Raw genomic sequence first — 18,431 nt, 5'->3', positions numbered from 1 at the left:
CTCTAGATGTCTTCTTGCTTGTGTAGGGTCATCTGATTGTGAGTTTAGTGTGGCGCTGGGCAAGCAATATTTGGGTTTGAATGTGAATTGTCCAGCATGGGACCATGTGTTTAAACCCCCCGTCCCCAGATGGTGGCACTGTTTGGGGAGGTTGGATATTTGGATGGCTTTTGGAGCTAGGCCGCTATGGACAGGCTTTGAGAATAATAACCTATTGCTGCTGTAAGGACCAGCCTCCAGCAGCTCAGCGACTGAGGGGGATCCACAGAGTCGGGGAACTAATCACCCATCTTGACTTTTCTATCTGAGGGAGTAAAACTTAATTCTCTGGGGCTGATGAGGGGGCAAAACCTAACTCTCTCAACGAGTCCTTCACTCAACTATGTGCCTTTCTAAACTTTAATTTGTTCCCCAAGATTTTCTACTCAAAGCCATTAACAAAAACATCTTAATCTATCTTTACTAACAACCTACATGTCTAAATTCTTTCTAAGGATGGTGGTTGAATCATTAATCTGCTTCCGCAGCAATGCTTGGAAAAAGTCAATCATTATTATTGTAAGTACCACTAATTGCCCAGTGAGGGGTTAGAACCCCCAGAGAGTTTTCATACAACCCATAGATTATGGGGGATGTGGTGACCGTGAAGGCCATCAGAGTATGTTCAGTAACAGCATGAGGTCCTCAGGACACGTAGTCCTCCGGGCTTTGCCTCTCCAAGGCTCACTCAGGTGTGGCTTTGCCAACCACCCAGCCATGTTCCGTGAGTTCCAGTGCTGCCTGTTGGTCCCCTCGCATGGCCCGCCACAATAACCCAGCTCCATTTCAGGTCTAAGCTCTTGACTTCCTTGTCCCCATCACTAGAGAAGTCACTGTGTAAGCTTTTGCTACCACAAGCCGACTGGCCCGCTCTGGGTGCTATGCCTTTCCATCATGATGGACTGTAATTCTCTGAACCACGAGTCCAGATAAATCCTTCCTCCCTGATGTTCTGCTGAGATTCGGTCACCGAGGTGAAGATAGTAGCTGCCATAAGCAGGCTTTCCCCGCTCCGACCTGCCGCCTTGCTCAGTAGTGCCTCAAATCAAATGCTCATGTGGGCCTCGCTGCACTCTTTCCTCTCCTCAGACCTCCTTGGCCTCTTGTTGGTCCAGATTTGCACTGTCCACCAAAAAGCATCCTGCTGTGTGGGTTTTCAGCATCCACCTCCTGCCACTGCCAAGGCGATGGATCCTAGGCAGTGGGTGCCAGAGTATCACAGAACCAGGGTCAGAGGAGGCCAGAGCAGAAATCAATTGTTCCAGATGCAAAAGGGCTAATCTGATTAACGACAGTGTTGAGACTGGAATCTGGACGCCACCGGTGGGTGGTAACGGTGACTGCTGATCTCTTTCTCATGGTACACGTGCTGGGGAGATCTCTGTGCGGTTGCCGGTACCAGACCTGGAACCACTTTCTCCATTTCCGTTTCTTACATGTGTTCATTCACAGGAGAGAGGAAAAGCTCGCGGAGGTCACCGTGGAGATGGAAGGGAGGACAGTGACAGCCCTGGCTTATGCACAGGGTGCCCTGTCATCTGTTCCTTAAACAAACCGGTACCCCAGGCTGGAATCATGCCCACATCTCTGACATTTGAGAGGCCCAAAGCAAAAGCAATGAAGCAGGCCCACGCGCCATGTGTCTAAATATTTGAACATTATAAATCAAACTAATAAACTTCGAAATAAGGTTTTTTCTTCCCTTCTGCCTCGACAAATACACATTCAGCAGACCCTCAAAGGCCAGGCTCTGATTTCACATCTTGTAGGGTCCATTCAGTCGTGGACTAGGGAATTCAGAGGGGCAGAGGAAATGAAGCCCTGGGGACTTTAACGGAGCAAAGGACTCCCCAGTTTGGCTGTCCAGCCTCCATCTGAGTCTTTATAGGCCAAAGAAGAGGCCACGAAGGGGATAGCCAAACAAGACTATTTCGTGTGTGTTTGCACACATGTGTGCGTGGGCACACGTGACCACACACATGTTTTTGTTGTTGGTTTTTTTTTTTTTTTTTTACAGGTTTTGGAGAGTGAACCCAGGAGCTCCTTCTTACAAGGCAAGCACGTTACAGACTGAGCTCATCTCCCCAGCCCCAACCAACACAGCTATTTCCCCAGGAACTTCCTGGGCCCTGCTACCCACAGAGTTAGAGCCAAAGGGGGGTGGGGACTGTGAGACACCTCGTGAGCCCGTGAGCCGGCAGCCCCTTGATCTGGAGCAGGCTCAAGGTAGAGCTACCACGTGCATCCTGGGAGTCCTCTGACCCACACATCAACATCAAGGAATCATTTTCATTCACCCCCAAAGTCACTGCACCTCAAAGGACCTCAGTGACCGCCTCCCACTCACCAAACACCAGCAGGACCAAGACTTGACCCAGGTCCTCCTAACTCCTGAAGCCCTGTTGAGTCCTTCCTCTCCGCTACCCCCCTTGGCATCCTCAACCAACGAAGTACAAAGAACCTTGTATGTCCTTTGCTTCCTTCCTCCTTCAAAGAGAAAATCACCTGATCACAGGCCTCCTGCTTCACTCCTCAGCCAGCTTTCCTAAAGCAGGTAAGCTGTGACGTTCTTTTCTTAGTCCCACTGTCCTGGGGACTGTGCCACAGCCCAGCCCCGACACCTATGCCCTGACCTCAGTCAACTTGGACTTCTGGGTGTAATTAGGTCCTTCTCTTTCTCTCCAGTTCTTTCCACCCCCGGCACTCCCCAACGTCTCCCTTAGCCCACACCCACCCACCTCTTTACCTCTTTACCTGGGCTTGGAAGGCATCTGCCCCTTTCCTGACCCCAGCAACCAAGTGAATGTTTGGTCAATTATCTCCCTAGTAACAAGTTGTGTGCACCATGCCTAGGATTACTGGCCCCTAAGTGGACCTGATGGGCTCCCTACAGGATGGGAGCCTGTCTTGTTGCTGAATGGATCTCTCTGAGAGATAAGGAAGAATGCACCAATGACAATCACCTCCTGGTTCCCTCTTGAAAGCCATTGGTGGGGAAAGTCTCTTCCAGGAGCAGCTGGCAGAAGCTGACAGACTCTGGCCCAGGGCTTGGCATCCTAATTGCTCTCTGGAGAGGAGAGGAGTATCACCATCCACCTCAGTAGCCTGGCAAGGTCAAGGTCTTTTATTTAAGGTGGTCCTCATGAGCCAAAGGCAGGCACTGGTATTTATAGGATATTAATAGGTCTTTATTGGAGGTGTGGAAAGCCAATCCAGGAATGATGCAAGACGGGGCATTTTGTGCTTCAATTTTAAAACCTCAAAAGTAAAGGGTGGGGTTTCTCCTGTTACCTCACTATAGAGGCAAATGACTGGTATGAATGGTTGATCCTCAAAGGTAGCCGTGGGGGAGTTAAGGCTCTATCTTCAACCTTGCAGGGCCTGCTTGTTTGTTTTAGGAGGGGCCTACTTCCACCCCAGGGTCATGTACAAGTCACAGAGGCTTCTGGCTTCTGACAGGTGCGCAGAGCCTCTAGTGACATTCCCGTATGACACAAGTGATTTGTGATGGGTCAGTCAAGACTGGCTTCTAGTCCCATCTTTATCCCCCGGGGCGGTGACTTTTATCTTCCTGGTCTCTGTGTGCAGCATCCTTTGTCTTCTACACACACACACACACACATACACACACACACACAGGCACACGCGCTCGAGTGCACGCTCACTCTCTGGAATACGTTACAGACCGCCCAGGACAGTCTTTCCATGAGGTTCTCAGCCGGTACTGAGCTCAAATAAATCCCCTACCGCCCCTCCTCTCCGCCATCACATTAGCTGACATACAAGGAGCACTCCGATGGCAGATGTGGCACCCAGCACACTCATAACCCTGTCCACTCAGACACAGTGGTGAATGGGGAGGGGGATGTCGGGCATTGAAGGGCACCTCAAGTACTTCTGTAGCCAGTAGGAAAGGGCAAGGTTCATCCTCTTAAAACCACACCAAGGACTCAAGAGGCACAGGTGGTTAATGAGGCAAGAGGCGCCCGTCAGACCCACGGGCACTACCAATTCTTTCCTCTTTAACATCCCAGAGTCTCGGTTTCCCCATTTGCGAGCTAAGCCAGAGCTGCCCACAAGTGCCCACCCAGCTAGAATCCTGTGATGGTGTGACAGACGCGGGCTGGTGGCAGTTGGCCTGGCTTGGTGGCTGCTGCTGGGATCGAGAACCCAAGCCTTTCCTGGGTGGAGTGCAGCCAGCCGGCTTTCCCTGCCCACTCCCGCAGCGAACTGCTGACAGCGGCAAAGCCACGTTGCCATGCTTGGGGGCTGGGGGTGAGGGTGTAGACAGGACGGGACACAACTCTCTTGGCTTTGGTCTTGATGGAAAAAAAAAAAAATGAACGTTTGGGTTTGAATTCGTCTGAGGCTTTCCGAGAGCGCCTGGCTGGGCTGGGCCCTGCATGGGGAGAGAAAATAGGGGGTCTTTAGGACCCGGCACGCTGGGGCCAGCGGTGCCGGGAGGCCAACCTGCCGCGGCTTGAATGGGAGGCGGGCGGCGGCGCCGAGAGGCTGGCGGCTGAATAGCTCTGTGGTCGCCAGGCAACCGCCCTGACGCAATGCAAAAGAACGTCCCTTCAAAAAAGAACCGTGCGGAGAATTCGCAGTGTTCCGGAGCTCGGGAGGCGGGAGCCGAGAGCGCCTAGGGCAGGCGCGGGCTGGCTGCAAGAACCGCAACAGCTCCGGCGACGCGGCTGGGGCGCAAGAGGTGGGTTCGCGGCGGTGCGGGTTAGCCCGGCGCTCAGGCGCCCAGGTCTTCAGGGCAGGCAGTGTGGGGGCTCTGGATCCCACAACCTTGGAGTGGAGACAGCGCCATAAGACAGCGTGGTCCCTTCCCATTTGCTCCTGGGGTCTCAGGCCTCTTTGGAAGGCGTGGAGGAGCCAAGTGTGGACTCCATGCCTCGGGCCCTAGCTTTCTGTTGACCCTTCCAGGGCTTTGATTTCCGATGGGGATCTGAGAGTCTATAATCTGAGAGGGAGGAACCCCTTGGGACTCTGGTCCAGGTCTACTCATCTTGGCTGGTGACCCCACACCTACACTTCTAAGGGAGATGAGAGTTCTGGCCTCGAGGGTTCAATCCCCAACTACTCTGAAGTGACCCAGGTACCCCAAGAGTGAAGCCAGAGAGAGCCGAGGGGACTACATACCCAAATGTTGCTCTGGAAATGAGCAGGTCAGCCATGAAGCTGGATACCTGGATGGCCGGAAAGAACAAGGGGCCACGATGGGCGGGGGAGGGGGGACAGCCTCCTCTCAGACTGTGGTTTCTGTATGCATCAGTTCTGTTGTGGGTAAGCCCTCCTGGGAACATCTGAAAACTGGATTAGCTCTGGGCTGGCGTCCCCAGTTTCTGTCTGACACTCACAGCAGGTTCTGTCTATCGCCATCCCTACCACCATCAGACTATCATTCCTGGAGAATCCTGGGTGAGAACCGGTCCTTGTGCGGAGTGCTCAGTAGATGTGGCTCCGAAAGTAGCTTCCCTTCCCTACCCCAGAGTCCTCTCCTGCCTTCTTCCAGTCCTCTCCTCTCTCCTCTTTCTTCTCTCCTACCCTTCTCTTTCCTCTCTCCTCTCTCTCTCTCCTATTCGACCAGGCTTGGGACTCACTGGTCAAAGTCCTGGCAAAGCCAAGGTAACTAAGGTACCTGTTAGTCTGTCCTCATCCTCGGGTCTGGGGATCCTGCCAGAGTGGTTTTCAAGAGCTTGGCCAAGCCACATGCTGTACTTCAAGCAATAAAAAGTGGCAGTGCCTCTTTCCCCAGCGCCGCTACTGATCTCACTGCTGAGAACCCATCACATTCTTGGTCATTTGAACCTTACAATTACCCTTTGAGGAGACAGTGTGAGTCTCCGTGTGCAGGGTTTGGAGTCCGAGAGGCTAAGAAACTTGGAGCAGTTTGTGTGGTTTTGGAAGGTGCAGAGACATCCACGTGCCTAACTCCCTGCCCTCCGGAAACGCTGGTAGAGGAAGATTGCCTCGGGAGGCTGGGGAATCCACCATGGCCCAGAGACAGGAAGAAACTGTTCACACCCACATGAAATCACAGTCACGAGGGGCTTGTCTTATGGCCTGAGAAAGTCCCCGGCATACATAAAAGACCTGACTTGTTACCGAGCACTGCATAAACTGGGCTTGGTAGCCCATGCCAGTAATCCTAGCACCTGGAAGTTCCAGGCAAGAGGATCGGAAGTTCAAGATCATCCTGGCTACCTAGCAAGTTTAAGGCCAGCTTGGACTACACGAGACCAAATCTCAAAAAAAGGGGGGGAGGGAGCGGGGGAAGAAGAAAAAGAAGCAACAGGAATATCATATTCAAGTGCACTTTGGGTCAGGGTCAGTGAGGAGGAAGGAAGACAGACCCATTATGAAGGAGACCTAGAAGGATGAGCCTGGCTGAGCTCCTAGGAAACAAGAAGGGTAGGCAAATGAGCTAGAGTTTAACAGGAAGTGGCAGGTGAGCCTTGCTAATTCTTCCCCTGTAGCCTCTGAGCATCCATAAAGGCTGAGTTGACAGGATCTGGGCACCTGGGTCAGGAATCCTGCCCCTTAAGGACCATTTCTCTCCCGAGTAACAGCTACCACTACTCTCTTGAGCAGAAAGCAAAGGAAAGGGGGGAGAGGACACCAGGGGTCGGAGGTTGTACTACGACATCACCACCCTTCCTATCCTGTCCCCAGCCTGTCTCCTCCTACCATGCCACCGTGCCAGATCAGCTCTGTGGATAGTAGCCCTGAGTCCCATGGGCATCAGGGGAAGGGCCCTGTTCTCTAAGGCCCTCCTGCATTAGGCCCTCTTCATACCTCAGCCTCTCCAGGAAGCCCCTGGCCTATGGTAACTCCGTTCATGGAGGCATTTCCAGAGTACCATCCAACGGGTAGTTCTTCTATTTCTCACCTCAGAGTGGTAGACTGAGCCTTCCTTCCTCACTGGGGCTACAAATTCTTTTCAGGATACCCTGATCCAAATGTGGGAGTGAGTTGATTGGTAGTGAATCCCCAGAGCTCCCTTCCTGAGTGTGTTACATGGGACCTGTAGGGCAAACCTGGGTCAAATCTCATTTTCCAGGTTGAAGGACTTGCATGAGTCCAGGCTGTGGCCTATGCAGTGGCCACTGTCCCTGTTCTTAAAGGCTGGCCTGTTTTTCCTCATTCCAAGAAGTCAGCAGAGCCTTGGGGCAGTGCCTAGGGACAGACCAATGGCAGCTGGAAGGACCTGGGGTGGGAAGGTGGCCATAGAAACCTTGAGAAAGTCTTGATGAGGACCTGTATGACCAGGAGACCACACCTGGGAGCCTGGCTTTGCCTTATCTCCTACCAAGTCAGAAGGGACATCAAAAGCCTAGCCTCTGCGCATGCACAGGTGCAGAACCCTGGGGACACAAGACAGTCCTGAGCCTGACCAAGCCAAGTAGGCAGAGAGGCAGCTGCTCCAGGCTCAGGGATGGCTGTGCTGCCCCTCCTCTGTCTTCTTGATTGTCTCGGTAGCGGCTGCTGGAAACATGGCCGAAGGTGCCTGCAAGCCCGTGAGCCAGTTTGAGTAAAAGCAAGTCTGACAGCAAGTTCTGCCCACATGGAGGCTTCTTTTGATGTGTTTACCTCCGAAGCGCTCCCGCAGATTCTGGGAGCCTGTCCTGGAGGCTTTCTGACATCCCAGCCATCTGCCCCTTGGCACCCATAACCAGCCCTCCTTGGAGTACTCTCTAGATGCTTTCACCTTGCAAGGCCATCTGTCCCCCAGATTCATCCATCAGCCCACCCCTCTGGAATACCTCTGTCTTCCAAAGAGATGAGCAAAAGAACGTGTTTGCTCTGCTGATTGCCGGATGCTCGAGCTGCCGCAGAGGACAACGGCACACCTGTGCTGCTGCCTCTGGAAGGGGTGGGGATTTCCCACTCAGCCAGCTGTGGAAGGAGGGAGTCTCCATTTGAATGCACTTGGGGCCAGCTAGCCTGGCGAAACCACCCAGAACACCTAGGCTCTCTTTATCTTCAAAGCCTTTTAGGATCATGGGGAGGATTCTTGCAAAGGTGGCCTTACCCTCAAGGAGCAAAGAACCTGGTCAAGGCTGCAGAGGAGTAAATGCAGTTTGCACAGCGTAAAGGGTGACATTAAGTTGGTGCTCTGCCCATCTTAGAACACACAGACACTTTGCTGGGTGGTAGTGTTTGGGAAGTTGCTTTCCCAGGGGACCGGCCAAGGAGAACACCAGCCAGGCCCCATCAAGGGCAGAGGGTGGCGGTCCAGTTTGAGGTGTCTAGTAACACCCACTTTATCTCATTTGATCAGGCTGGTTCTCCTATGAACCCATCTTATGACCCTAAAGCCTGAGGCGTTAGGTTGATCATCTACCATAGCAGAGGTATTTGGTGGCCGGGCTCCATCTACCATAGCAGAGGTATTTGGTGGCCGGGCTCACCCATCTCTGTCTGCCCATCCTTCACTGTCTTGACTCTCTCTGAAGCACCAGATTCTCTCCTGATGTGGCCCATCTTCTGCAGATACAATAGAGGACAAGGTCACACACACCCACTTTCTCTTCTGCCTTCGGTCACTCAGGACAAAGATTCTCTCTATACCCCAGTGTGGGCACAGCATGTTCCCGCAGGCAGCTGCAGGCCACCCTGGACAGTCCTAGCTTGACTTAGAGCGGCTATGACACCACTGTACCCTTCACTGTGTTCCATCCAAACTCAAACAAAAAAAATAACCTAAGACCCCCTCACCACTGAGTGGACAGCATAGCCAGATAGGGTGTAGAGGTGTGGTCCTCAAGCAGACACAACTGTGTACCAGGAATCCTCTTTAGAAATCCTTGCAAAATGGTTGGGCCTTGGGAGCTTGCAGACTGAAACAGAAAACAAATCGAACACATTCCCACTTGAACCAGACTTATTTGAAGTTGCTTATTTGAAGTTGGAGCCTATTATCATGGATTTGAATAGGCCTAACTGCCTTCCTTGTTTGCCCCCCCCCCCCCCCCCGACAAATGCCCCTTGGGACGTTTTCCAGTGGGCCACTATGTCCTTCCCTGTGAAGTGGTTTCACTTAACTGTGAACTGAGTTTCCTGGGAAGCGTGTGCTGCTCCTGCAGCTAGAATACACACCCCAACTGCCTTGTGCTTTTATAGCCACAAACTGTTCTAGAGGCTACTGTCTGATTCCTTGGAGCCACTGTGGTCTTTGGAGAGAGTTCTGTGGTCACGTGGGGCAGGTGGCTGGGACAGTGACAGACTGACTTATCAAGGGTCCTCCTTGGAAGGAGGGCCCCCTTCCTTCCCTTCATTTCTCAAGGCTCCATTCCACCCCATTATTCTACCTCTCAGGAATCTTCCTCCACACTTGCCAGAGAAGCCCTAACCCAGGGCGACAGAGGGGACATAATGAGGAGTCTGGGTCTCCTCATAGACCCTCCTCCTCCTTGTAGCAGCCCCATGCTTTCTGCCCTCCATTCAGGGAGGATGTAAATGAGCTGTATGGCTCCTGGGAGCCATGGCCCCTCCCAGACCCATAGGGAAGTGCGCATCTTTCTTAGCAGTTTTCTCTGCAACTTTTTCCACCGGGCCAAAGAAAGCCAACTCCCAGGCGGCTCGCAGGAGGCCTGTGGAGCCAGGCCTATTAATTATTCAGCACTGACCTAGCACTTTGCATTTGCGAAGATCTTTATAAGTATTTTTATAGATTCTTCCCTCATAGTGTCTCAGTTTGACAAAACAAGGCTTCCCCTTTCCGAGACAATGGAAGCAGGACTCTGTTGAGAGCCCAAAGGTTCAAGTCCAGGTCTAGTCAGCGCCTCTAATGGAGCCATGTGACCCTGGGCCAGTCTCATGACATCTCCGGTCTGGGGTTTCTGTGAGGTCTAACACTTGGGAAGGCTTCTCCAGCCCAGGCCACAGAAAAAGTTTATAAACGGCAGCGTGGTTTGAAAATGTTTGTGGACGATCTCATTTCAGGTATGCAGATAGAAGCACTGAATCCTGGGTGGAGAGGCAACCATTAGCACGGGACAAGGCCAACAAAGCCTTTCTGCATGAAGGTCCTTGAGAGAATACAGGTAAGTAGGTTCTGTTGCCTGTGGCTCCCGCTGGCTGCTCTAACTTGAGAAGCTGTCCCGGAAGGAAGCAGAGGCCAACGTCACTGTGTTCACTTACAGCTCAGTAGCAGCTCTCGGGCCATGTCTCTCCAGGTCTATGGGCTTGGAGCTAATGCCTTTCCCCGCACCCCCAGGCTGAGCCTGCCCCCAAGAGTTCTTATTTCCATCTCCCTCAGAAGTGGTGGGACCCCAAGGGGAGAATACACCCACGCTGCCACTGGGGCCCCACCTCTCCCATGACTTATGCTGGACACAGAGCCATCTTCTTGTCCTCCCACACTGGAGGACTCAGGCCTAACATCAGGACTGCCTCTTGGTCAGTCCCCTACTTCTACATAGGCAGAAGTCAGTTCTTACACCACACCACCACACAAGTTCCAAGAGTCACGTGGCTTGTCCAGGGGTGGCATACAGGTGTGGCAGAACCATCCTTAAAAGTTCAAGTGTCCCCACAGCAATGCCTGTTTGCAGAGGAGGACCCCAGACTCGAGACACACTCCAGCCTCTTTAGAAGGAAGGGGTGGATTATCATGGTGCTTTGTTGCTGGAAGGAACTATCGAGGCAGCACCCAGATGCCTTCATCGTTACCCTGGTGAACACTGGTGAACAGCTTGTTCACTCCCATGCATACACATCCACATACCACACACACACACACACACACACACACACACACACACACACACACACAGAGAGAGAGAGAGAGAGAGAGAGACAGAGAGAGAGAGAGAGAGAGAGAGAAGAAAGAGAACAAGACAACCATTTCACCACTATCATACATATGCATCCATCAAGATATTCACACACACACACACACACACACACATCCCAGCACAGTTAGCTCCCTCCCTGCCCCTGTAGCCAGGGACACCCCCTTTCAGGTGCTCCCAACAACACTGACTAGGAGCTGGAATAAAAATGGGCCTGGGAAGGGGGAAGATGACTGGCAGAGGGCCAGATCAGCGGGTGTCCCTCCTGCTTCAGTCACCATGGCAACTCAGAGGAGGAGGAAAAGGGCTCTGGGCAGTGCCCAGCTTGTGTCATCAGCTGGGGGTGGGGTGTGGGGTGTGGGAGGGGGACTGTGTCTCCTCCCCTCATCCCCAGCTCCGCGGGGCTGAGGCACATCTACCAAGCATCGATGGTCACATTACAGACCACACCTTCCAGGCTGGGTGAGTTGGGTAGGGGCGCCCCACCCCCCATGTGAGATAAGCATCGGGTTTATGATTAAGCCTGCACAGATAAGCCTGCCTGCCCAGACCTAGGACTCTTCCGCCACCTGAGAAAACTGTAGAGGCCACTGAGCGCCTTTTCCTTCCTCATCTCATTCACCCCGTGTCTCTATGGCAGCTTCGTCTTCAGAGAAGGAGCCCAGACCTGAATAAGAGACAAGAAGGTGCGTGCAGGCCGTCACCTGAGCACGCCTTGTCCTCCACTCTTCAGCCTTGGAGACCCCCTCAGAGCACAGCCTATGGGTGGAAGCAGGGGCTGCTGGGAGGGCGGGCTGCCCTAGCAGGTTGATTAGGCGGCCAAAGACACTGTCGTTAGGTCACAACTTTCTGATGGAGTTTGCCCCTGTGACATGCAGGCACACTCAGCAGAGGAACACTGACTTCCTTGTGTACAACGTGGGCCTCTGACCACTGACCAAGCTTGGCTTGGCAGCAGCAGTCGAGTATTGGGCAGCCAGACAATGTTGGGGTGTGAAAGCCAGACTCGCTGAAGACATTCCTTATACCTGCCTTGCTAAGAGAAGTCAGATCCCAAGGGAGCTTGATCCATGGTGGTGGCCAGTTCTTCGTTCCAGAAACTTCTCTAAAATAACTAAGTAACACTTGCTGAGGGAAAGTTCTCCGTATGGGTGGGACTCAGGAAAGAGCCAGCCCTGTCCAGATAGTATGTCCTAGAAAACAGTACAGCAGCCCCAGGCTGTGGGCTGTCACCAAGGTAGCCTATGCCTTAAATGGGTCACTCAGTCCCCAACTCACTTTGCCTAACTGTGTACTCTAGAGGATCTGACTGACCTTCCTTGTCGTATACGGGTGGCCTGTAGTCACAGTCAAGGTGGTCCTCCAGGTGGGGACAGCATCACTGGATAGCACAGAGCTGGGACAGAGCTAGCTATCTCCAGGACAGTCGTCTGCCAGCGGATAAAGGAGCCCTGTCCTGTTGAGCTATAACAAGGGAGAGAGCCCAGCCCTTAGCTCCAAGCTCAGCCTTGTTACCCTGCTGGTGTTGTCCTCTCCACAACTACCCAGTACCAACCCATGCCCTGCTAGTTCTTTCTGATCTCTGTGCCTCAGTTTACTCCTGGAATGGGATGATCACACCATGCAGTCACGGGTCCTCAGGCTCACAAAATGCTCTTTCTGCAGAGTGCCTGGAAGCTTGGCAGTGTTAATAAATAGTACCTAGAAACGTGATTGCTAGGGCAGAATCTAAGATGTACTGTGGAAGATAAAGGCTCACAACTAGTGGAGTCCCAGAGAAACGTCCAAGGGCACAAAGGAAGGGGCCACTGAGAAGAGATGGCATCTATATACCTGGTCTTAGGCCTAAGGTGAGGACTGTCAGGGTATGGTAGGCATCAGTGGATGAGGACTGTCAGGGTATGGTAGCCACCAGTAGGTGAGGACTGTCAGGGTATGGTAGGCATCACTGGGTGAGGACTGTCAGGGTATGGTAGGCATCAGTGGATGAGGACTGTCAGGGTATGGTAGGCATCAGTGGATGAGGACTGTCAGGGTATGGTAGGCATCAGTGGATGAGGACTGTCAGGGTATGGTAGGCATCAGTGGATGAGGACTGTCAGGGTATGGTAGGCATCTGTGGGTGAGGACTGTCAGGGTATGGTAGGCATCAGTGGGTGAGGACTGTCAGGGTATGGTAGGCACCAGTGGGTGATGAATGTTGGGATAATGTGATTAAATTGCTACCAATCCACGGAAATAGATTAATGATTATAGAAATTTTGGGGGAGGGGGTTAACTCACAATACAGGAAACTCACAGTATAGGAAATAGGGATTGAGGCTTGGTCCAGCGCTGTTTTCCGGAGAGCTCTGCCCTGATCTGTATCAGCATCCAAGACCAGGAGGTAGGGAAGAGAGGGGCAGCACGTTCGTCATCCAAGGTTGATCACTAAGTAATGTTTATGAATACCATGGCATCACTGGGGTATGGTAGCCATCAGTGGGTGAGGAGTATTGGGGTATGGTAGCCATCAGTGGGTGAGGAGTATTGGGGTATGGTAGTTATCAGTGGGTGAGGAGTGTCAGGGTATGGTAGCCATCAGTGGATGAGGAGTGTCGGGGTATGGTAGCCATCAGTGGGTGAGGAGTGTCAGGGTAAGGTAGCCATCAGTGGGTGAAGAGTGTCGGGGTATGGTAGCCATCAGTGGGTGAGGAGTGTCGGGGTATGGTAGGCATCAGTGGGTGAGGAGTGTTGGGGTATGGTAGCCATCAGTGGGTGAGGAGTGTCGGGGTGAGGTAGCCATCAGTGGGTGAGGAGTGTCGGGGTAAGGTAGCCATCAGTGGGTGAGGAGTGTCGGGGTATGGTAGGCATCAGTGGGTGAGGAGTGTCGGGGTATGGTAGGCATCAGTGGGAAGTTGACAGAAGATAGAGACCTCCCAGCTTTCCTCAGCAGGACCCTGCTCCCAAGAACCAGCTGTTTCAGCCTTGGGGAACCTTGTAAACTCAGAACAATTGAGGCTCAAATGTGTTAAAGCCCTCTGGGAACTATGATCTTTGATGTTCTGCTTGTGCAGAGTCTGGGGCACCTATCTGTTCCTATGTGCTAAATAACGTGCCTCTTTTCCTGGGTGGTGATCACAGCCCCTTGCCAGTGTTTCTGGGCTGGGGTTTTGTGACACCGGTTTTTATCCTTGTTTCCAACCTATAAAATCAACCCAAAGCACTAGAGATATTATACCTCTTTCAGGTAGCAGAAAAGGTCTCTAGGTGACATCAGGACTTAATATTGAGAATTACCCTACTAGTGTGGGGCTGCAGGAAGCTCAGATCCATGTCGACCAGCTACAGTATGTGAACTGTAACAGCAGGGCCACTCCTGGGCAAGTCTTGCTATGGGGCTTGTCACCTTGCTGAGGTGGCCTAGAGAGGCACATCTCCAAACTGCTGTCCAGGCTGAGCGGACATACAGATGTTTGCTCCACTTGAGTGTCCCGCTGCTGTGCATTAGGGAAAGCCCAGAGCATGGTCCTGTTCCTCACAATGACCCCTGGGTGGCATTTCTGCTAGAGGGAGCAGAAGAAGTGTCAAAAGCTACATGTGGCCAACAGTCACTCTGCCCTCCCCAAGTGCTGTTTGCAGCTGACTATAAATTAGGAGACAACTGGGAGTGTAAAAATTACTAACAAGAAGGTGGTAACTCACCCTGTTGGTTCCCAAAGCGTGTCTCTCTAAGCGACACATGGAGATGTGGGAGAGGAGAGTCTTGGGGGTCACCACATTTCCTGCCATGGCTTGGCTTTCGGGTGTCGTTGTGGCCCATGCAAATGAGCTCTCCGGCCCTCACTCTAGCCAGGGCTGCTGCGTGTAGGCGACAGAGAGCGACCTGGTGGCAGGGATATTGGGCAACCGTATCAGGAAGTGAGAGGAGCCGAAGGCCAAGGAAGGGAGCGGGCAGCTCCAGGGCCCAACCAGCAGTCAGAGCCAGCCCCCTGGTTATTTAGCAGAGACCATCCGCTGAGAGACCTCTGCATTTCACAGCTGTCTTGGGACTGGCCGGCACCTAGGTGGCCACATGTAAATTCTCCTTGGCTCTTCATCTGGGTCTCATACACTCCAAATTCAGAGCCCAGGCCTGAGCCTCTGATTGGTCAAGCTCAGGTCAAATTCTCAATCTAGTAAGTCAGGGCCTTGGCAGAAGAAGGGGCCTTTTGGCTGGTCCTGTGACCCCAGAGAATGAACACGGAGGGTGCGTGGCCTGCTTCTGGTTCCACGCAACATGGGAGCTCCCTGCGGACAGCGAAGGAGGGGGTCAGTTGTGGGCATAGACGCAAACAAAAGCCGAATACCAGCAAGCATTTGCCATCTTCTTTTACTTCCTTTCCCTAACGCTTAGCCAGTTAGAACTGCCGGGAATCTAGCCGGAAGTGGCTTAGGTCCCAGAGGAGAATCTGAAGGGCTGTATCATCAAAGCCTAGGTTATAGGTCCTGGGTAACTGAACAAATGTCTGTTCATCTCAGGTGAGGGACCAATGACAGACCAAAGAGATGGTGTACCCAAGTCTATCGTCGTGAACCAATGGAGTTAGGTAACAATGGGAGTTACCTGTAGGAACATGGGCTCCTTCTACACCACGGAAGAAGATACCCGCCTCCCCCCAGCAACTGTTAACTGCTTATATTGCTTCAGGAAAAGTGGGGCCCCATGAACTCCTTCCTCCCATGATGGAATTTTAATAACCCCAGTTGTGTATGGGTCTTCTGTGGGTAATTTTAGTTACTAAGAGTTCAAGAGGACAACAGTCTTCCTGTCATGCCCTAAGAACTGTGTTCCACAACCGTCAGCCTCCTAACAGGGTCTAATTGGGGGCCTTAAACTGTTGTGCATTCTTGGGGTTATACCCTAGTAAATGCTTCCCCTATGACAGCAAGAGGCCCCTAGTAACCCCAGGCTACTGGGAATAAAGCCAGCTTTGGGTAAGTAGTGCTCTGATTAGCTCCGTTAAAGTCATGTGACCATATCTGAAGTGAGAGGGAATGTCAGTGCCCTAGGAACGGAGGGGTCAGCTTACTCAAAGCAAAGTGGAATGGTCTTTCTGCAGGACAGAAGGCAGGAGAGGTACCAAGTGGAAATGACCCCATGCAATTCTGAGCACCAAGGAGGTCCTCTCTGCTTCAGTTCAAAGTCTCAGGACATGGCGCCAGCTGAGTCTGTTCCTGATTTGCCTGGGGAAGGGTGGGGGAGGCTATCCACCTGCATCCAGGTGCCCAGGTGTACAGACATACTCTTGTTCGGGCACTTGCCAGTCAGGGCAGGGAAGGGGTAGGTGTGGCATCTCCTGAGGACAGATAGGTGTCCATAGGAAGCCCAGGAGCGGCGCCTCTGCTCCTCTGAGCCCATTCAACTGGCAAACATATGAGCAAGCACAGGCCGCAGAGACAGGGGGCTGCGCTCTGTGCCCATTCATTCCGGGTTGACTACAGAGGGCAGCGCTGTGCTGAGTTCTGGATCCGGGACCAAAGTACTGGTTCACATTGTGAACATCACAGTGTGGTAGAGGAGACCGTCACGAGACCCTGGTAGGGGGTGGAGAGATGGCTCATCGGTTAGGAACACTGGCTGCTCTTCCAGAGGATCCAAGTTCGACTCCCAGCACCTGCATGGTTGCTAATGGCCGTCTGTAGCTCCACTTCCTGGAGACACAACAACCTCTTCTGGCTTCCTCGGGCACTGCACACATGCGGTGCCCAGAACTACATGCAGACAAAGCATCCATACTCATAAAATACAAGTAAGTCTTATAAAAAGGAGAGCCTGGTATAAATGTGATGCCTAGACTCAGACACAGAGGGCTGGAGTGCCAAATCCACTGCTGGCTAGCTCTGTGACCTTAGGCAAGTGACCACACCTATCTGGGCCCTCAGTCTCCCCATCTGTACACCGGGGACTGGATTAATAGGTGCATCCCTGGGTCAGGACAGGCTAGGTTGCTAGGATGACTCCAGCTACGGTTACTCTTAGTAAGTGTTAGCTCATCGGGTGGTGACATCATTGTTTTCCCGTGTACTGTCCTCACCAGACCACACCACTCAGCCAGCAAAGATTAAAGAAATCTTCCGCAAGGAGAAAGGCCTCAAATCCTTGAGAACTGAGGTAGAGAAGGGAGGAGGAAGAAACAGCTGTACAAAGCCATGGGATTTAAGGGGGCAGGAGAGGCGGTGGGGGGTGTGGAGTGTATGTGTGTGTGTGTTAGATTGTATCTCCTGAAGAGGAAATGATGGGTTCCAGTGGAAGGAGTGGGGAGGGCATTAGTCCACAGACCCCTAGCCTTCCTCTACCCAGGAGCCCTTTGGGGAAGTGGGCTTGAAGGCCTTCCAGATGAACAAATTAGCTCATAATGAGACAAGGTGTTGGCTGATGGATGGGACTGTCCCCGCCCACCTCCTCCAGCAGCCTAGGAATTAGCTCACAGCTGGCGAAGCATCCTGTGCTGTCCTGGAAGCCAGGGAGCATGTTTGAACAGCAGCCATGTATGCAGAGCAGGTCCCTAGGCCCACACATCATTTCTTCAGAAAGGCTGGCCCACCTGCAAGGCTTGCCCTGGCTGTTAATGGGGTGTCTGCCATGTGGGGCATCCCTGAGCCTGGTGGGACTCTGGGATTGTCTTCTTTCTCCTGATGCCCTGGGCCCCAGGTCTGAGGATGTTTTTTGCCTTTCTGCTGTGCTCTGTGCTCACCCCTCCAGGAGAATCGAGGTTAGGTGAAAAGCCTGTGGCCCAGCATGTCAGAATTAGCCTAGTATAACCTACTATATCAAGAAAGACAGAAGGGCCCAGCTGCCATCTGTCCGCCCAAGAAGCTGCCCCAGGGATATGGCACCTGTTGCAAACACCCATTCGGCACCTTGCCACCGGCTCAGGACAAAGTTAGCTTAGTGCCTACTAAGTGGGCAGTCGATGGTGACTCTTTCTCCTGGCATTTCCCCAGGCCTGTGTGGGTAACATTCCAGGCCAACTCCTACACCCAGTTATAGAGGAAGGAAGAAACTCTCTGGGCCTCTTCAGATTCTGGGGTCATTTGGTTTCCAAGGAGAGATGGGAAAGAGCAGAGATGATTCGGGTCACCAAGAGGTCAAGGACCCACCGCTGACAGTCCAGTGCAGTGGTGGGTAATGGGACTGGAATTATCAATATGCTCCATCCACTTCGCCACCTTTTAAAATGTAGTCTTATCTAGGCCTTCTACATGCTAGGTACAGTGTTAATGGCTTTTACCTTGTTTAGCCTCCGATCCCCTCAGTAACCTGTACGTTTAACACAGACCTTCACTTTATTAATACTCTGCAGCCAGCATCCTGACAGTCTTAGGAACTTTTTGCATTTTACACTGAGCCCAGTCTGCAGATTATGCAAGTTCTGGCTGTACCAACCTCTTAGAAGAGGATGGAGAGGCGCGAGGTGGTCTTGAAGCTACAGACCCAGAGCACAGATCTCACAGCTGCCTTCCAGCTCTGAGCTGGGTAGAAAGAAACTGGGTGCCCAGGTCTCAACTGGCAGCTGCCTATAACCGGCTCATGAAAGCACCTCACCTTTCCATCCCTGTGCTCCC

General features: G+C 52.6%; 1 protein-coding gene across 1 annotated transcript in view; it reads left to right on the top strand.

Annotated features, from left to right (window-relative positions):
* The first annotated feature begins 4,371 nt into the window (after nucleotides 1-4,371).
* Nucleotides 4,372-18,431, top strand: part of Fam167a (family with sequence similarity 167 member A) — a 31,587-nt gene continuing 17,527 nt past the window's right edge. The window contains exons 1-2 of the mRNA XM_028884162.2: nucleotides 4,372-4,747; nucleotides 9,994-10,094. The gene's annotated coding sequence lies outside the window, so the exon portion shown is untranslated. The remainder of the gene's footprint in view (nucleotides 4,748-9,993; nucleotides 10,095-18,431) is intronic.

The sequence above is a fragment of the Peromyscus leucopus genome, chromosome 9 (assembly GCF_004664715.2).
Source record: "Peromyscus leucopus breed LL Stock chromosome 9, UCI_PerLeu_2.1, whole genome shotgun sequence".
NCBI lineage: Eukaryota > Metazoa > Chordata > Mammalia > Rodentia > Cricetidae > Peromyscus > Peromyscus leucopus.
The sequence above is the reverse complement of the archived record's forward strand: the minus strand, read 5'-3'. Positions and strand labels throughout refer to the sequence as shown.